The sequence below is a fragment of the Narcine bancroftii genome, chromosome 7 (genome assembly GCF_036971445.1).
Source record: "Narcine bancroftii isolate sNarBan1 chromosome 7, sNarBan1.hap1, whole genome shotgun sequence".
Taxonomy (NCBI): Eukaryota; Metazoa; Chordata; class Chondrichthyes; order Torpediniformes; family Narcinidae; genus Narcine; species Narcine bancroftii.
Window position 1 is genome coordinate 24,048,372 of NC_091475.1, and position 19,667 is coordinate 24,068,038.

The 19,667-nt window shown below is 44.6% G+C and overlaps 1 protein-coding gene across 2 annotated transcripts in view; it reads left to right on the forward strand.

Moving 5' to 3' along the window:
• Positions 1-3,931: 3,931 nt before the first annotated feature.
• The window catches only part of LOC138738599 (1-acyl-sn-glycerol-3-phosphate acyltransferase gamma-like), a 50,837-nt gene continuing 35,101 nt past the window's right edge, over positions 3,932-19,667 (forward strand). The window contains exon 1 of one of the 2 annotated variants that reach the window (XM_069889130.1): positions 3,932-4,135. The gene's annotated coding sequence lies outside the window, so the exon portion shown is untranslated. The remainder of the gene's footprint in view (positions 4,136-19,667) is intronic. The other variant, XM_069889132.1, reaches the window with a different exon arrangement.

A 19,667-nucleotide genomic window follows, 5' to 3' on the forward strand; every position in this document is an offset into this window, starting at 1 on the left:
CGTGAAGGTGCAAGCAGAGCTGTTTGCCCAGCTGGAAAAACACAATTATGAGAAATGCCAATTTCTGAAGCCGACTATCACTATCAGATACCTTGGACACATTCTCACTGCTCTCGGCATTAAGCCATTACAGCACAAAGTAGAGGCAATCAAAAATAAGTGAAGACCAGATTGATATAATGTTGTTCCTTATCAACAGAGCCACACCGCTCCCTCTGCTTACCTGCCTATCCTTTGATACACAGTGTATCCTTGAACATTCAGCACGCAATGACATCCATCCTTTCGCCATGGTGGCTACAACAGCATACCTGCTGAAGTGTAGCTGTACTACAAGGTCATCGACTTTATTTTTTGCGCTGTGTGTGTTTAAATACAAAACCTTTTGCCCTTTATTTGTTACTTTTTGCCTCTGTGTCCCTGTTGCATTACAACTCATCTCACTGGCTGCAGCTTTGCCCTCTCCGCCTGTCCTTCGACACAAACTCCCTACCAGCTGTCCCTACTTGTGCACTAACCGCCTCTTCCTCTGCTTCCCACCCCCCTGCAAATCTAGTTTAAACCCCTGCCCAACAGCATTAGCAAATCTCCCTGCCAAAATATCAGTTCCTCTCACATTCAGGTGCAACCCGTCCCACATGTACAGGTAATCCCTTCCCCAGAAAAGGTTCCAATGATCCAAGAACTCAAAACCTCTCCCCCAGCACCATATCCTCAGCCACTCATTTGTCTGCACTATCTTCCTATTCTGATGTTCCCAAGCTCATGACGTTGGGAGTAATCCAGAGATGACCACTTTGGAGGTCCTGCTCCTTAGCCTCTTTCCTAACTCCCAAAACTTACTTTGTAGGACCTCTAACCAATTCCTGCCTATGTCAGTAGAATATGTACCATGACCTCTGCTGCTCACCCTTCCCTTATGTTAGGTCCAGGAAAAGATAGTGAATCCCAAGAACTTAAATTCTGAATATTCTGCACCTGCTCAGAGACATCCTGAACCCAAGCATCCGAGAGGCAACAGGCTATCTATCCCAGAGACTCTTTCGCAGCTGAAGAATCTCCTATGTTTCCCTGACTATTGAGTCCCCCATGATTTTCATTCTACCTGTCTTCACCCTTCCCTTCTATGGCTCAGAGCTGACCACAGTGCTATTGGCCTGGCAATGGCCTGGCCCAGATTAATCATGCCAAGCCCCATCTGTATTCAAAGGTGTATACTTGTTGCTGTGGGGAACAGTCATAGGGGAATCCTACATTGTCTACTTATTGTTCCCTTTCCTTTTCCTGACTGTCACCCAGTTACCTTCCAACTGCCTCCTGGTGTGATAGTGTCCTTGTAACTGCTGTCTATAACCCCCTCAGCCTTCTGAATGATTCGGAGTTTATCCAACTCCAGCTCCAATTCCCTAACCTGGTCTGTAAGGATCTGCAGTTGGATGCACTTCTCGCAGATGATCACCAGGGATACTGTTGGCTTCCCTGTCCATCCACATTCTGCAAGAGGAACATGTCCCTGCCCTGACTGACATTCTCGCTGTCTATGTAAGAGGAAGGAGTTAGGAAAATCTGTCCTTACCTTGTCTCAACTCTTATACCTCCACCTCAGACTCTGCTCACTGAAGCTTCTCAAACCAAAGTCTTAAATTCCCACTCCTACACTGAGCCGTTCCACAATGGTCACTCTTCTTAACCTGACCTTCCTTTTATTGGCTATAACTAATTAGCCAATGGAGACATTTAAGGACTTCTCTCTGCCGCTGCTTTCTAAATGCTTCTCCACTCGTTCACTGTCCTGATCTCGCTGAACGCTCCCTTTTAAACTCTTCTCTCCAAACTGTGTAACTCTCACTCTGTGAATTGATTAGTCCACCACTAATGCCAGTCAGTGCTTGCAGAGGTAGATTTTAGAGTTCTGATGGTGGTGACGGCTGCTGTAATCTCTCTAATGGTACACAACAACCACTCAACACTCAATGTCATCCAAACCAACGAGCTGATTGTTGACTTCAGGGAGGGAAAACCAGAGGTGATCCAGTGATCATTGGGGGATCAGAGGTGGAGAGGGTGAGCAAATTTAAGTTCTTGGGATTCACTATCTTTTCCTGGACCTAACATAACTAATGGGTGAATGACATCAAAAAGCCCTGGCAAATTTCTATATTTGTGTGGTGGAAAGTGAACTAACTGGTTGCCTGATGGTCTGGACTGGGAACCCTCGAGGTAAAGCCCTGCAAAAGGTAGTGGACACAGCCCAGGAAATCACAGGCAAGCTCCTTCCCACCATCAAGAACATCGACGGGAATGCTGCTGTCAGAAAGCAACAGCAATTATCAAGGATTCACACCACCCAGAGCATGCTCTGTTCTTGCTGCTGTCATCAGGAAAGAGGTGTAAGTGCCACAAGACTTGAAACATCAGGTTCAGGAACAGCTGCTACCCCTCCACCATCAGATTCCTCAACAACAAACTCAATCAGGGGCTCATTTAAGGACTCTTACTTGTGCACTTTATTAATTATTTTCCTCTCTGGATTGCAGTGTGTTTACATTTTCTTATTTATTTACAAGTGTACATTATATATAGTGTTTTTTATTTGCACTAACAAAAAGTAATTCTACCTCACCCACAGGACAAAAAAAGTATCTCAGGGTTGTATGTGTTAGAAATTAAAGTACCTTTAAAGAAATTGCTCGAGACAAAAATTGAGAACAAAGAACATTTATTACAACAACAATGCAAAGTTGGGTGCTTCCCCTTACCCTGGGAATACACACACACACTGGGGCTCACCCAACTTTTATACAGTTGATTTCAGTGTAGGAATACCCTCCCCCTTACATTCTTCTGCCTCCTGCTGGAGAGGTTTGGCATTAGGCAATCCTGCCTGCCTACGTGCAATTTCAGTATACTTGGAGAACCAGGGGGGGGTATCCTGTCGGTGTCCCTTCATGTCATTGTCCTTATTCACACCTTCCTGATTCTCGGGGCTACAGTCTCTTGATATGCAGAGTTGACTCATTCTATCTAGGGTTGGCTAATTTCATATGTATAAATCTGTGTATGGTTAGCTAATTAGAAATGTATGACTTGGTACTTCTGTCCAGGGCTAGGAGACCCTTATCTGATCCAGACTACCTCAACTTCCTACATTCTATTGTACCTTACCATTCCTTATCTTAGTCCTATGGTCTTGTCACAAAGACTAGAAGATTCTTATGTTAATCGTGCTGCCTCTGCTTTCCTGCATCCTAAGCCCCAAGCTTATCCTGTTTGAACTGGTTACAGCCATTTTACTGATGAACTTTAGTTTCTTCCATGTTCATAATTTTAGATCAATTTTCCCATCTCTCACATATGCGATGTTGTGTATGTAAATAAATTTGAAATCTGGGTACCAGCTATTAGAATTTGGAGAAGGTGCCGAGGGCGATGATGGGTACCTGATCATGTTGGTGCGCAGGTTGCATTGGACTCTGCATGGCTGCAGGGGCTGCAGCAGCGCTGGAGGAGAATCAGCAGACACTCCAGGACTCTGAAGGGACACTCTTTTGTATCTCTTTCTCTGACTGTAAGAGGTGCTTCAGGCAATTTCTGCTGATGGTGAATCTGTCTGCATTACAGAAGACAAAAACAAATTTCGTGTAATATTGCACTGACTTTGTTACATGTCAATAAAAGGAATCCTGAATCTTGAAAGTCTCCACAAACTCTCAGCATCTGTCTGCCGACCAAATGTAATTTTATCTAAATTACATCTGTTTTCTGACATGACAATGAAAGGACCTTGACTCTGTGCTCTGGCTGTGAGGGGGCCAGTGTGGACTCCCTGCTCCAGGGAGCTCACTGACACTCACCTGTGCCAGGTAGGGGCCCGGCTCGTGACGTCAGGACCCCGGAACCGCAAGGCAGTTTCCGCTTGCTACCCGGGCCACTGCTGCGGTGGACCGGATGTATGTGCCGGCAGGAGGGCGGAGGTGGTGGCTGTGACAAGCTCCTGCTGGTGAAGGAGGTCCAGTCCCAAATCCCCGGTGGTTCGGTCCCCTCGCCCGCTCCTCGGTCCGAACCCACTGGCGGCAGAACCCGGAGTGGCGACGGAGCAACTCCCCAACGGAACCTGCAGGCCCCAGGTCGAGAGGCGAGTCTCGAAGCAGGGAGGGAGGAGTGGTCAGGGGATCGTGGGGTGGGGGTGGGGGAGAGGGAGAAGGAGGGTGGAACGGAAAGGGGGGTGGACTGGGGGAGTGGAAGTAAAGGGGTGGGAGAGAAGGAGGGAGGGGTACGGTGGGAGGGGGATGGGAAAGAATGAGGGGAGAGAGGATGGAGTATGGGGGAAGTGAAGGGATGAGGAAGGAGACCGGGGAGGGGTATTGAGAGAAGGTGGGGATGGTGAGGAGAGAGGGAGAGTATGGTCATGTATCTGATAATCAGATGCCCAGAATCTGTGGAGAGAGAATTGAAGCTCAAAGGGTGGGTGAGGGGCAGTGAAGCTGCGTTTGGGAGAGGTGGGGGGGGGGGGGGGGGGGTCAGAGAGTGGAGGGAGATGCAACAGGGCACAGAGGAAGGAAGGGGTGAACAGATGTATGGAAAAAGAGGTTGAAGAGTTTGTATTTAGTGATCATTGCGGAGTGAATTGAGTTTCTCAGATGCAATCAGAGGACAAGATCATCCTAAATAAAGTCAGGGACCCTCTGGCAGAGCAACTGAGCTTTTGCTGCTGTCTCAGGTAGAGAATTGCAAATAATCACCACCACTCATTCTGAGGGGAAAAATAATCTTTTTGTCTTTGAGTGGCCAGGCTCTATTTTCTAAGACAGGTGATCCTGGTTCCAAGATGGAGACATTTTATCCATGGTGCTTCTTGTGATGGTTTTGTGTTTCCATGAGATCGTGTCTCATTCTGAATTCGAGAGGCTCCTGGCCTAATTTCTACTTTGTTGACAACCCCTCTATTTCAAGTTTTAATCTGGTGAAGCCCATTTATCAGCCCTTGGTCCATAAACTTCGATACCTTGTATTGAATTGCTTTACAGTCATGATTACTGATATATACTAAAAAGTGTGCTATAAAGGACCCAAGTTGATCTGGACAGCAATAATAAGTATATTTGCAGGGATTAATGTTACAATTGGCAAATAGTGCATGGTAGAGACCATAGAACACTGCAATACAAAAACAGGTCCTTCTAGCATGTGCTGAACTGTTATCCTGTCTGGTCCTACTGACCTGCACCCAATCCACAGCTCTCCATACCCCTCCCATCCATGTACCTGTCCAAATTTTTCTTCAGTTAAAATTGGGCCAACGTTTAGTTCAGCAGGCAGTTCATTCCACACTCTCACCGTTCTCTGTGTAAAGAAGTTCCCTTCCCCCAAATATTCCCTTTAAACTTTTCCCTTTTCACCCTTAACCCATGTTCTTTAGTTTTTAATCTCACTTAAACCTCGGTGGGAAAAAAGCCTGCTTGCATTTACTGTCTCTCTATACACATCATCAAATTCCCCCTCATTCTTTGCGCTCCATGGAATGAGGTTCTAACTTTTCCCTGAGTCCGTTCAAGATCCTTGTCAATCATCTCTGTACTCTTATCTTATCCTTTCTATAGTTGGGTAAGGTTAAAATGGTGCAAGGTCACCTTTTGCCAGTGAGATATCTATTTTATAGTCTGATAACACCAGGAAAGAAACTCTCCTTCAATCTGGATTTTCATGTTTTCAAATTTGTGCATCCTCCTTCTGGAAGAAGTGGGGGTGGGAGGGGGGGGGCTGTGGTGCGGGGAGGTGGGAAAGGTCCTTTTAATATGATGGCAATTTTCCTGAAATAGCAGGAGGTTCAGTCAGAGTCGGAGGTTGGTTTGCATAATGGCCTGATCCAAGTTCACAACCCTTCGCAGTTTTTTGTGGCCTTGGGTGGAGCAGTTCCCGCACCATGCAGTGATGCATCCAGACAGGACACTGAAATATCATGTGGTGCATCTGAGATATATACTTTGGAACATACTGAATTTCCTCAGGCTTCTGAGAGAAGTCGAGTGACTCGTGCATCCTTGTATCAGAATGAGAATTTATTGTCATGAATGTGCGTCATGAAATTTGTTGTTTTGTGACAGTATTACAGATGTAAAAATTGCTGTAAATTATATTTAAAAAAATAAATTAATTAATGCCAAATAAGAGAGAAGGTCTATGGTTCCTTGTTCATTCAAAAATCTAATGGCGGAGGGGAAGAAACTGTTTTTGTATCATTGTGTGTTCGTCTTCATGCTCCTGTACCTCCTTCCAGATGGTCGCAGTGGGAAGAGGGCATGGTCTGGTGGTGAGAGTCCTTACTTTCTTGAGACACCACCTCTTGTAGATGTCCTGGATGGAGTGAAGACTGGTACCCATGATGGCACTGGCTGAGTTCACAACTCTCTTTAGTCTTTTCCTGTCCTGAGCATTGGCACCTCCCTACCTGACAGCGATTCAACAGGTCAGAATGTTCTCCATGGCATACCTTTCGAAATGTGTAAGAGTCTTGCAATAGTGCCATGGTTAGACCAGAACAGGTTGATGAGATTTATTGTTCCTCTCCACTTCCTGTAGTCAATGAATCTTGTCAGATGCTTTCTCACTGTGAGAGTCTCTGCCTCCCCTCTGACACACTCTCAGGCAGGGCATTTGAAACTCCAACCTCTTCCTCAGATTGTGTTTAAACTTGCTCTTCATCTTAAACCTTTACCCTCTGGTTAGTCATCTTGTTTCCTCCCGTCCACCCGTATGCTTTTATAGTTTTGTACACTCCTGTCAATTGCTATTGCAGCCTCTTCCACTCCAAGGAAAAGCACACTAGCCTTTTTACTCTCTCATAACTGAGGCACACACCCCAGGCAACATCCTGGTGAATCCCCTCCAGAGCAACTGGATCCTCTCTCTATTGAGGCAACTGCAACTCTTCTCAATATTACAGATGTAACTTAACATCATTAATAAAGTTCTTCCGTAAGTTTTATATTCTTGTATTCTCCACCACAATTCATAAAAGTTCACATTCCATGTGCTGCCTTGTTGCCCTGTTATCTATGTTGCTACCATCAGGGAGTTTTGGACTTGGACAGGAATGTTCCTCATTCCCTCAGTACTCAGGGCTTTACCAATCCTGATATGACCTCCCAAAATACAACACTTTGTACTTCTTAGCATATGTGACAACAATCAGGCCAACTGTCAAAAACATTGTCCTGTTCTTACTCTCTTTCTATCGTTAACTAATTCTTGCTTTGTGTTTCCCCCAGACCCATATGCTTTACTTTTTGTGGTACTTTGCAAACCTGTGGTGAAACATGCAAACAAACCACATCAAATTTATCTATTTCAACAGTTTTATCACAAACACATTTTTTTGAAAATTTTATTTACAGTTTTACAGACTCGTATTAGCCAGGTGTTAAAGGGGAACAATCCTCCCCTTTTACACATTGTTTGCTGAGGCTTCCCCCCACCCCTTGCATCCTTCACTCTCCCTCCCACTTCAACCCAGGTAAATGCATAAAAATCAATTATTAAAAATAACAATACAAATTCATGAGGGGAAAAAAGAAAAAAAATGGGGGGGTGGTGGGGCGTGCCGGCAGGACTTCCAAATTGTCTCCTCATTCTCAGTATTTCAGGGTTTGCGTGATCTTGTTATTCCTATTGAGAAATCACTTGCGTTTTGTTGTGTCGCAAGTATGGCTGCCACACTTCAACGAATGTGTCACATCTCCCTTCTAAGTTGTAAGTCATTTTCTCCTGGGGAACACAGCTCTGCATCTCTGTGTTCCTTGCTCTGCTTAGTTGGGAGTCAGATTTCCAGGTAACCATTATGGATTTCCTAGCCACCGCCAAGGCAACCATCACAAATTGAATTTGATGTTTAAACAATCTTGAACTCACGTCCATAATATCCCTCAGCTCCTGCAGATACTCCACCCCTGTAATTTTTTTTCAAGATATCCCCTAATTCTACCCAGAAGGGTCTCGCCATGGCACATAGCCATGTTGAATGCACAGAAGTTCCTGTCTCTTCGCCACATCTAAAACACAATTCTGAGTGTTCTGGTTTGACCTTACGCAATTTTTGTGGCATAAGGTACAACTGGTGCAAAAGATTGTATTGCATCAGCCTATATCTGGCGTTAATAACCACCTTCATGCTGTCCTGGCAGAAGTTGGACCAGCATCGCTCAGGAATTGCTGTTCTCGATCTGACTCCCATCTTTACCTTGCTTTATGGAGACCCAGTTTTGGGTTCTCATTCTGGAACAGGAGATACATAGCTGAAATTAATTTATGTGTGATCCCCCTTCAAATTAGAGTCTCCATGTCATTACATAGCAGCAGGGCCATAGATGGCCCTAATTTGTTCCTCAAAAGAGATCTTAATTAAAGATAGTAGAAGAAAATCTTGTTTGATGAGTCAAATTTGCTTTTTAATTGCTTGAATGACATAAGCTTCCCCTTCTCATAACAGTCCTCAATACACCTGATCCCTTTCTGGCACCAGGTATCCATGATCTTGTTACCCATAGTTATAGGGGTAAATTTGTTCTGGGTTAGGGGTGTTTTAGGGGACAAGCCTACTTTTTAACCCAATAATCTGGTTTATTTTTTGCTCTGTTCGGAATGCTTTAGTATTGGGTTGTCTGTTTTTTGCATTATTAACGGTATCCAATTTGTAAATAATTTCTCCTGCTACCTCTTCCCCTATCACGTGTAGACCAATTTGTGCCCAGAAGGGTAAACCGTCCCCCTCAAAGAACGAGGCGATAAACCTTACCTGGGCCATCCAATGATATTTTTTAAAGTCCGGGAGCCTCATACCTTCCAGGCTATAGTCCCAAGTCAATTTTTCCATGGAGACTCAAGCTACTTTATTCTGCCACTGGAATTGTCTGACACATCAGTTAAGTGTCTTGAAAAAAACTCTGAGGCAGCAGTATGGGCAAAGATTGAAAGAGTTCTTGTAGCTTTGGCATCATGTTTATTTTAATGCAGTTAACCCTGCCCATCAATGTGATAGGCAGGTGCATCCACCTGTGTAGGTCCTCCTCAATATTTCCAAGTAGAGGGTGAAAATTCAATATATTCAGGTTTTGTACATTCTTATCTATTCATATTCCCAAATATTTCAATTGTAGCAACTTAAATTTACTCTCCTGCTGGCATTTCTCATACTTCCCTTTTGTTAGTGGCATTATGTCTCTCTTATTGTAATTAATTTTATATCCTGAGATTTTTCCATAGTCCTTCAGTATAGTCTGCAACCTGGCCAATAACCCTACTGGCTCTGTCAAATATATCAAAACATCATCCGCAAGCAAATTAATTTTGTGTTCTACCTGGCCCACTCTAAACCCTTTGATGCCTCGATCCCGCCAAGTGGCTTCCTCTTATGGTTCAACAGCCAATATGAATAGAGCAGGGGATAGTGGACAACCCTGTTTACTAGATCTGGTCAGTGGGAAGGCTGAAAATGTCTGTCCATTGGTGACAACTTTGGCCTTGGGTTTATGGTTCAGTGGTTGAAACCAATTAATGAATGAATGTCCAAACCCAAATTGTTCCAGCACTTTCACCAAAAAAAAATCCCATTCCAGTCTATCAAAGGCTTTCTCAGCATCATGTGACATGCTTATCCTTGGATCTGCCCTTGACTGTACCAGGTGCATTATATTAAGTAGCCTACTTATATTGTTTTCTGATCGTCTTTTCTGCACAAACCCATTTGGTCTGGATTTACTCATTTTATTAGATACCAAGCCAATCTATTTGCCAAAGCTTTAGCTATTATTTTATAATCTCTATTCAAAAATGAGATTGGTCTATAAGAGGACAGGTTTAGTGGGTCCTTATCCTTTTTATGAATTATTGTAATTATTCCCTTCAAAAAAGACTCCAGAAGGGTATGGGACTCAGCCACCTGTTCCACCACATCCATAAATGGTGGCATTAACAGGTCCTTGGATTCTAAATAAAACTCACGAGGGAACCCATCCTCCCTGGAGATCTGTTAGTCTGCAGCGAGCTCAATGCCTTTACTATTTCTTCCTCTGAGAAGGGAGTATCTAACCCTTGCCGTTGCTCAGATTTTAAGTTTGACAATTCCGAGTTGGACAAGAATTCCTCATTTAGCCTAGAATCCCATCTCTCCCTGTCTCCCTTGGATTTTCTTTGGGCAGGGGACAAAATATTAACATATTTCAAAGCCTCTCCAGCCTCAGTAAAACAAAAAATCCTCCTTCCGGAATACTTTCAGGGTTGCTGGATAAAATAAAGTTGATCTAATTCCCTTGTCTCTTAACATTTTCCTGACCGGATCAAATTCTTTATGTCTTTTAAGGAGCATCGTGGTGACGTCTGGAGAGAAGGAGGACTTTGTCCCCCCCCCCCCCTCATATTTCACAGGGCTGCCCCTCCCCCTTGCTCCCAGAGCAGGAGCCCGCAAGATTTTTTTTCCCTATCCTGGAATGTGGCCAATCTAATCAGGACAGATTGGGGTTTGTGTCCCAGACCCGACTTTAGAAAAGGAGAGCGACTAGTCCTTTCTATTTGGAGGGCTCACCCCAATATTTTTGGGATCCATTCCCTAAAGAATGTTATTGGATCCCTCCCTTCTTTCTCCTCTTTCACTCCTACAATTTTTGTTATTTCTTACTAAGATTCTCAAGGGTGTCTAGTCTATCTCATTTTTTTCTTTCTTCCCCCCCCCTTGCCCAGGTTTCCCTGTCATTTTCCAATCTCTCCATGTAATCTTCCATCTTTTCCACCCTTCCTAATAATTCTCCCATCGCTTTCCTAACTTCTCCCAGCTCCTTTGATGAATCTCTTAAAACTTTTGAAATTCTGTTTTCTGAGGCTTCTATTACTGTTTCCATCATCACTTCCATGTTTTTCATGTCCTTCTTTTCCTCTCTGTTCTGGTTTTTTTCCTCCTGTCTGTCTGCGAAGTCGGGTTCAACATTGCATCCACGCTGCTTCCCGTGCTGCTACTGCCTGATGCCGTCCCTGCTGGGTCGGGGTCAACCCCCACTGTTGCTAGAGCATCGCCATTGTGCCTGGGACTCTGCAGGCAAGGGAAGTCTGTGGTGCTATTTCCATTTTCTTGCTCACTGTTCTTTTGGTACTGAGCCATGAGCGCTCGTGCCTTCCTTCGCCCCTCTGTCGATCCCCATGCCAGTGGTGCCCTCGGCCCTCATCCCTCTCTGTGTGTGGGGCTCACCTAGTAGCGCAGGCATTGTTTTTTCTGTCGCAGTGCCTGCCCGCCCACTTGGTTCTGCTTCCTTTAGATCTCTGGGAGATGGATTCAGCGGCCCATCCGCCTGCAGAGCAGGTCATGACTCCATCATCTTCTTCTCCCTCGAGTACTTTGGGCGGCCTCCATCATTTTTGTCACCACGGGGCCATTGCATGGGATCATATTAAGGCATTAATTTCTTTACCATTTCTTCTTCCCCATCATTTTGGCAATTATTTAATTCTTTCTATATTTTCTTTTAAAATTGAGGTCTTTTTGGCCTTTCTAAAAACAAATTCACTAGGTTTTCCTTGGAGCTCCATTTTTCCACTCCTACTCCCTCTCCAACATTATATGACACCCCCCCCCCACCCTCCTTTTTAATGGATCTGTCAATTCTGACATGTCCCAATTCTGTGATCATTTTAAACATGGTCACATATCCATTTCTCTTTGGAGTGATGAAGAATGAACGGTCACTTTATAGAGGTCTACAAGATTATGAGAGGCATAGATAGGGAGGACAGCCAGTACCTTTTTTTACGAAGCCACAATAGCAAATACCAGAGGACATCTGTACAAGGTGAGGGGAGGATAATTTAGGGGAGACATCAGGGATAAGTTTGGTGGTGCCTGGAATGTCTTGACAGGGATGGTGGTGGAGGCTGGAACAGTTGGGACATTCCAACGAAATTCCAAAGAATTTTTGACAGGCATATGGATATAAGAAAAATAGAGGGTTATGGGTGTGATGGAGGGAAAAATTGGTTAGCACCATATGATGGGCCGAGGGGCCTATACTGTAATGGTCTACATGGTGGTGTTTTCTCTGTGATTAATGCCTATAATTTCCTATTTTATCAATTTCTCCAATTTTATTAAAAAACAAGGCTACTTTGCCTTTTTCTCCTCTGTTCTGATCATGAACATTCAATGCATCCACTCTCTCCACTGCTGTCACGTTCAAAACCCTGGAATGCAACTTCTGCAGATTTATTGTTCAGTTCTATTAACTTCAATGCACTTTTTCAATCCATGCTAGTGTTCCTCAGTTCCTTGCTTTCTCACTTCTGGATCTCCACTATTTGTTGGAGATTTTTTCTTGTCGTTTTCCCTGATGTTAGGTTCAATATAATTGTTTAATTCTTTGATGCTTCCTTTTTGTGCAAAATACCTTTTTCCATCTCAGTCTGTAAGGAACTGCATTAACATTTTAACTCATGTTTTCCATTTTAGTATGTACAGAAGTTGCTGATTTTACTTCTTGGTAGATTGTTTTTGTTCTCGACTTCCTCTTATCAGTGTGATGGTGGTCCTTAACGTGTCTGAAATGTTGCACGTCCTCAGTACTGGTGTTATTTATGGCAACTCATGAGCCCTTTTATCTAATGCTGTCGCTAACATTCGGCATTGAAGACCTTACACAGATTATTGGTGCTCTTGCCATTCTTTGTGGTGTTTAACAGCTATTGAGGGGTTGCAGCTGATGATCAGATGGAGGTTTCCTCAGGATCTGGTAGGTCTACCTTGCTGCTTGGGTTCGGTCTGTGACAGAGGGTTGAGGAGCATCGGTGGAAGGGTGTGACTGAGTAAAAGTGTCTGGCTAAACTTCACAGCTCTTTGGTTGGGACTCTTGTCCCCAGATGTCTGTGTCAGGGACTTTACAAGGTTGTCTGTGCTTGTTGTTCGTTTACCCTTTCTGTCTGAGGTCGAGATCAGCACTGGGCCATCAGTTTTTAACTGCATTGACAACTGGCATCAGGTGATATTGAATAGGTCATGTGGGGCCAATGGGGATTGAGACTGGCTGTGTTGAGGCATCTCCAGTGTAGTAAGCACCTCTGGGAACAGAGGTCATCAATGGTGGCTCGGACAGGAGCAGTGTCCATTACTTCTCCGTAGAGTGAGGACACGTTACATCCCTAATCCTGAGTCAGTCCTTAAAAGGAGGGGTGGGGGGGGGGAATGCATTGCAATCACTCCCTCCACCCCCCAGTAGCAGAAAACGGTCGACTTGGATGTGATGTAGTCACTTTGTAGTTTCTCAGTATGAGAGAGACATACCAATTAGAATCAGGCAAAGTTCAGCAGTGGTAATGCTGGTCGTATAAGAATTTTGTTGTCTCTAATTCCAGTGCAGCAGATGCAGAGAAGATAATTTAGACCTTGGACCATAATTAGAGTTTAAATATTTATGATGCCCTGCAATGTTGTACAGACACTAGGATTTCAGTGCTGTTGTGGCAATGAAGAGAGTTGTGCCAGTGAGACCTGATCCTGCAGCTGGGTTACATTTCACTTCAATGCTGGAGAAACTCAGCAGGTCAAACAGTATACTTTATATAGCAAAGAAAAAGATACATAACCAATGTTTCAGGCTTGAGCCCTTCATCAAGGTATGAGCTAATTTTTAAAATTTAATTTAAAAAAAATTTAGACATGCAACACAGTAACAGGCCCTATCGGCACAAGAGCCCATGCTGCCTTGTTAACCTTCAACCCTGGTACATTTCAAGCGGTGGGTGAAACTGGAGCCCCCGATGAAAACTCATGTAAGCATGAGGAGAACATACAAACTCTTTATAGAACAGTGCAGGATTCAAACCCCACGCTGTAAAGGTGTTGCACTAACTGCTACACCAACTGTGCCGTGTTAAAGTACACTGTTTGACCAGCAGAGATTCTCTAGCAGTGTGTTTTTACTTCAACCATGGTATCTATAGACATTTTTGTTTTACTTCCAAGTTTTAGTTCAGCTTTGCTCAGGAAATGGGTCAAGGGATCTGGTGCTGTGGCTTCAGTGAGGGCTGAAGGGGGAACAATACATTAGGCCCCTCCCTGTCAACCAGACCACCACTTGTGGCGGGAGGCGTCCACATGGTTGTTGGGGGTGGGGGGCGCGATAGCCCTGTAATTAAGTGAGGGGACAAGACAGCAGGAAGATGGGAATTTTCCACACTTGCGGTCTTGTGGGATGAAAGATCAATGCCTCAAGATTCGGGGAATGGATTCAGGATGGAGATGAGGAAGGGCTGTTTTTCCCAGAGAGCACTGAATCTGTGAAATCTCTGCCCAATGAAGCAGTACAGGCTGCCTCATTACATCCATTTAAGATACAGAGGGATATATTTTTTACATAAGAGGAAAATTAAGCATTAATTTAAAAAATTTTAATTTTAAATTTAGAATTACAGTAACAGGCCCTTCTGGCCCCCCTTAAATCAGAATCAGAATTTATTGTCATGAATAAGTAATAAATTAATTGTTTTGCTGCAGCTTCATAGTGGAAACGTTCATATAAACGTTCACCTGACAACAATAAATAAAAATAGTGCATGAAAAGTCAAAGTAGGGCAGTGTTTTTGGCTCATGGGATCAATCAGGAACCTGATGGCAGCTGGGAAATAGCTGTCCTTGTGCCACTGAGTGCTCGTCTTCAGGCTCCTGTACTTTTTTTCCCGATGGTAGCAGAGTGAAGAGGACATGACCTGGGTGGTGGTGGTCCTGGTGGATAGAGGCTGCTTTCTTATGACACCGCCTCTTGTAGATGTCCTCGATGGAGTGAAGTCTGGTGCCCATGATGTCACAGGCTGATGCCTCCATACAAGACAGTGATGCAACCAGCCAGAATACTGTCTATGGTAGTTTAGAAGTTTTCAAGAGTTTTTGGTGACATACCAAATCTCCTCAAACACTGAACAAAATATATCGTCTGGCGAGCCTTCTTTGTGATTGGATCAACATGAAGGTTCCATGACAGATCCTCAGAGATGTTGACACCCAGGAATTTGTAGTTCTTGACCCTCTCCACTACTGAACCCTTAATGAGGACTGGGTCATGTTCCTCTGACTTCCTCCTGAAGTCCACATTTATCTCCTTGATTTTGCTAATGGTGTGTGAAAAGTTGTTAGTGTGACACCATTCAACGAGCTGATCTATCTCCCACCCTTACGCTTTCTCGTTGTCGTCTGTGATTTTGCTGACAACTGTGGTGTCGTCAGCAAATTTGTAGATAGCATTGGAATTGTGCCTGGCTACACAGTGTCATGGCTGTATAGTGAGGAGAGCAGTGGGCTAAGCACGCATCCTTGAGGTGCATCTGCGTAGATAGTGGGGAAACGACTTTGTTTCAAATTCGTACTGACTGTGGTCTTCTGATGAGGTCAAGCATCCAGCTACAGGTGACTGCAGAGGCCCAGGGTTTACAATTAACATGTAGACACAGGGAGAATGTATAAACTCCTTACAGGTAGTGTCGTGTTTGAATCAAACCCTTATTACTGGTGGAGCTGGTTCAATGGGTTGGATGGCCTCCTCCTGCTCCTATATCTTGTGCTATCTAGGTACACATGACAAATCACTTCAGTGGAAGGTACAGGGTTGAGAGGTGCCATAGAGTATAAAGCTCAGCCTTGTCCTGCACTGTTGGATATCCTTGGGCAGGTCCACATACTCTGCCTTGGCCTTTTGTACGAGGGAGAGGTGCATTCCTGCTTGTAGTGCCAATCAAAGCAGCAAAACAGGAAGCAGTCTGACCCTGCTCCATCATGACTGCCTCAGCCATGTCTCCTTGCTTGCTCCCTTAACTCTCCTTGAGTCCCTGCCATGGCCTAGCCAAAATGTTGGTTATGTATTTTTACCTTTGCTATTTCAAGGACACTGCTTGACCTGCTGAGTTTCTCTGGCTTTGTGTTTCTACTTCAATCACAGTGTCTGCAGATTTTCATGTTTTACCACTAATAACTGGAGCTGTAAGTGTCTGCTGGCATGAAAGGCTATGTGCTGATCTCCCACTGCTGTTGATGTAAATTCAGGGGGACTGATCCAGGCCATGAGGCTGCTCACTGCTAATCTGTTTAATGGATTAGCTGGCAAGCAAGTGTAACGCACTTTTGAGTGAATTCTCATGACAGAAGGAGTTTTTGATTTCTTAAGTTGCAATGAGGCATTGCTGGGTTTAATCCTTGTATTAAATGAGGAATGTGAGAGGCCCTGTCCAGGCAAAGGAATGGCCTATTGAAGCCTGCTTCTGACTGAATAGTGGTGGGAACTGTGCTGCTCTCGGCTTTCTCTCCAAATACTTTGTCATAATCCACTGTGGATTTATTTGGCTTGTGAAGCCGTGACAGACCAGAGCCTTTGTTCTTTGGAGTGAGCGTGCTGAAGATGACGGGGAATCAGACAGCCTACCTTCTGTTCTTTGGAGTGTGCCTCACTCTCCTAGTGCTGGCTCTGGCATACTATACGTACTGGTAAGGCAATGCGGGCACTGGTCTGAATCTCCATTAACGTAGCTCATGCAAGTTCCAACATTCCTTCAGTCCAAATCACTACAGGTTTGTATAATGCGACCAGCACTGGTGGAGATGGGTCTGTCATTGTGTAACACTGGGATATAGTACTGGTAGGGACAGATCTGTAACTGTGTAACTCGGTGGGGATGGGTCTGTCATTGTGTAACACCGGGTTAAGTACTGGTGGGGACTGATCTGTCACTGTGTAAAATGGGTACAGTCCTGGTGGGGACTGATCTGTCTCTGTGTAACACCGGGGTACAGTACTGGTGGGGAAGGGTCTGTCACTATGTAACACCGGGGTACAGTACTGGTGGGGAAGGGTCTGTCACTGTGTAACACCGGGGTACAGTACTGGTGGGGACTGATCTGTCACTGTGTAACACCGGGGTACAGTACTGGTGGAGCGGGTCTGTCACTGTGTAACACCGGGGTACAGTACTGGTGGGGAAGGGTCTGTCACTGTGTAACACCGGGGTACAGTACTGGTGGGGACTGATCTGTCACTGTGTAACACCGGGGTACAGTACTGATGGGGACTGATCTGTCACTGTGTAACACCGGGGTACAGTACTGGTGGAGCGGGTCTGTCACTGTGTAACACCGGGGTACAGTACTGGTGGGGAAGGGTCTGTCACTGTGTAACACCAGGGTACAGTACTGGTGGGGAAGGGTCTGTCACTGTGTAACACCAGGGTACAGTACTGGTGGGGACTGATCTGTCACTGTGTAACACTGGGGTACAGTACAAGGCAAAATACAGACCCAGAATCTGCTCAATTTGATTCTCAATTGTCATTTTAAAAAACGGAGTGGAGTGAACTGTGTTGCAAAAAGAATGCTGAGCTATCATGTAAATTATTCTCCGGGATTGATTGTGGTGAGAGAAGTGATGTCACTAAAAATGTTGGGTTTGGAAAACTGTGTAGGCTTGAAAAGCATGCGTGGTTGATGGGTGGTCCTAATTTGTACCAGCTCCTCGAGTGGCCTGATCTGAGTGTGGAACATTGCCCTTTGCCCCACTGGTACATCCTGATCAACTGACTGTGAAAGTTTAGAGTGTTGGATTTGTCCCTGGGTGATCAGCTTATCCTGTGCAAAGGTCTCTTCCTTGTGCTAAGTGCCACAGAGTTCGAACTGACACTCCATGTCACCCTGTAAATGCTCTCTTTGCAACCAAAAATATATTTCTCTTGTGAATCATCTAATTCGACCAATGCCAATTACTCTTTGAATATTTTGCTGGGACTTGGGAACTCTGCTGTAGACTTCTGATCTCTGTGTTCGGCTGACTTCAGCTCCTGACTGATCTGTGAGCTGTGTCCTTGATGACTGCCTTACCCCGAGGATTGTGGTGTGGCAGCTAATCTTGCAAGGCTGAAGTGGGAGGGATAGACTACAAGGTTGCCACTCACCTGCTCTTCTGTGTAGCTGATGTGCTGACTCAGCAGAACCTGACCTGGCTGTGGGCTGTAAATCCACAGAAACCGTTACCCATATCTCTCTCTCTCTCTCTCTCTCTCTCTCTCTCTCACACAAACACATAATCAAACAGTGGATAAATGTGAATATAGTTTGTTTGTGCGTGTGTACATACATACCCCCCACACACAAGCAAATATATATATGCATTCATTCACACATCTTCACTTTCTCTCGAAACTCAGCAGGTCAAACAGTGTACTTCACCAGCAAAGATGCATAACCAATGTTTTGGACCTTTCAGGTGCCTGTCTACATTTTGCTCATGCAAATTAAGGACTCAGGCCTGAAACATTGGTTATGTATTTATCTTTGCTATATTAAGTACACTGTTTGACTTGCTGAGTTTCTCCAGCATTGCGATTTTACTTAAACACTGTCTGCAGACTTTCATGTTTTACTTGAGGTACTTTTGAAGTACAGTTACTGTTGTAATTCAGGAATTTTATTTTTTACTTTTTAAAATAAAATTAATTTTTAATTACACTTTTTAATAAATTCAATTTTTAATTTAAAAAATTTAAACATACACCATGATAACAGGCCATTGCAGCCCATGAGCCTGTGCAGTCCAATTGCATTCAATTAACCTACAACCCCTGGTACGTTTTGAATAGTGGGAAGAAACTGGAGCCCCTGGAAAAAACCCAACGCAGACAAAGGGAGAATGTACAACTCCATTACAGGCAGCACGGGGTAAGAATCCCAGTCGCTGCCGCTGCAACAGCATTGCGCTAACTGTGCCGCCCCATTGAACCATAGAACACTACAGTGCAGAAACAGGCTCATCTTGTCCATGCCGAGCTATTTATTCTGCCTCATTCCATCAACATGCAGGCGGATCATATCCTTCCATACCCTATCCATCCATGTACCTATCCAATCTTCTCGTGAATGTCAAAATCAAACTTGCATTTGTTGTCTCTGCTGGCAGCTCGATCCACACTCTCACCACCCTCTGAGTGAAGAAGTTCCTCCTCGTGTTCTTGTTAAATATTTCATCTTTCACCCTTAACCCATATCCTCTAATTCTTGTCTTGCCCAACCTCAGTCTAGTCTAACCTGTCTGAGCACAGCTTGTCCCTGGTTGGTTGCTTACCCCGCACCCACCCCCTCCACCCCCTAAAACAAAATCCAAAGCAATATATTATTGGGGGGAACGGCCGCAGGGGTGCCCTGCACTGACTGCCTCTTTCTGTCCCTTCTCCTGACAGTCACCCAGCTCACCATCTGTCTCGTGCATCTTGTGTGTGGCTGTCTTCCTTTAACTCCTGTCTTGCACGCTTCTTTCTCCTGAGTGATTCAGAGTTAATCCAATTCCCTAACAGCCTTGTGAGTGGGAAAGGGTGCTGAAGTAAATGGACTAGAGACTGGCAGAAGGAGTACAATTGGTAAGTGTGAGGTTATCCATTTTGGAAGGAAAATGGAAGATTAGATTATTATTTAAATGGCAAGTGATTGCAGCATACTGCTGTGCAGAAGGACTTGGGAGTCCTTGTGTATGAATGACAAAAGGTTTGCAGCTGGCTATCAAGAAGGTACCTTCATTGCTAGAGGGATTGAGTTTAGGAGCAGGGAGGTTCTGCTGCAACTGTACAAGGTGCTGTTGAGGCTGCATCGTGAGAACTGCATTCAGTTCTCG